Genomic DNA, 1,260 nt, shown 5'->3' with positions numbered 1-1,260 from the left:
CAACAAAATGAGGTGGCTGAGCATAAATTAGCTCATCTTACATCAATTTGCTTGTCTTGGCTGCATGCGNGTTGTGTCTCAATTTCTGGATCAACCACATGAGACTCATTTAATTGCAGCAAAAAGATTCTTTGTTACATCAAGGGCACTTTAAATTATGGATTAATGTATGAGAAATGAAAGTCATTTTTATTGAGTGGTTTGATGGATGCTGATTGGGCTGGTGACGTGAACGATAGACGCTCCACAACAGGTTTGTGTTTTACAGCAGACTCTGCTGCAATTTCATGGTGCAGTAAAAAAGCAAAGTACCGTTGCTTTGTCAAGTTGTGAAGCTGAATATGTACCTGCTACAATGGCTACTCAAGAATGCTTGTGGCTCAGAAGGCTTATTCAAGAAATGGTGACTACTCTCAATCAGCCAATTCAAATCAATTGTGATAATGAAAGTGCAATAAAACTCGCTGGAAATCCGGCGTTTCATGCTCGTTCGAAACATATTGAAACTCATTATCATTTTGTTCGAGAGAAAGTATTATCGCAGGATGTTGAATTGCAGAAAATACATACTAATAAGCATATTCACCAAGACACTTGCCAAAGTGAAGTTTGAAGCTTTTCGTAAGTCTCTCGGAGTTATTAAGAAATAAGCTTGCACTAAGTGATAGGGGTGTACATTCAACCCGGCAACCCGACAACCCGGACCAACCCAACCCGAACTATAAGGGTTGGGTTGGGTTGGATTAGCATTTCGGGTAGGGTTGGGTTCATTTTTCTGAACCCAAACTGAATCGGTTCAGTTTCGGGTTCATGGGCAAAACACTCGGGTTGACCCGAGCCAAATAAAATATATAAAAGTATTAGGAAGATTTTTTCATATTAATGGGTTTGCCAGAGTGATACTGAGGTTATTCTAACAACATTTACGCTTGAGTTCGAATAATGTATGTTAATTATTAATATATAAAAACTATTAATACATTTTATATTATTTTAAAATATATTATTTATTATAATAATACAAAGATTTAATAATTATAATCTATATGTACTATTCATAAATTCTATACGTACTACTCATAAATTAATTTTTTTTATTGTTTATTTAATTTCATGATCTACCGTTGTATTTTTGTTACTTTAACCAGTTCTCAAGAAATGTCGGTATTTAGTTGTCTTTAGTTTGATGACAATATTGAACTATGTTAATATATTACAATTTTCGCTCGTTATTTTTTATTGAATTTTTTTTTTGTTTTT

This window comes from Cucurbita pepo, chromosome LG13 (genome assembly GCF_002806865.2).
Source record: "Cucurbita pepo subsp. pepo cultivar mu-cu-16 chromosome LG13, ASM280686v2, whole genome shotgun sequence".
NCBI classification, from domain to species: Eukaryota; Viridiplantae; Streptophyta; class Magnoliopsida; order Cucurbitales; family Cucurbitaceae; genus Cucurbita; species Cucurbita pepo.
This window is presented reverse-complemented; position numbering follows the sequence as displayed.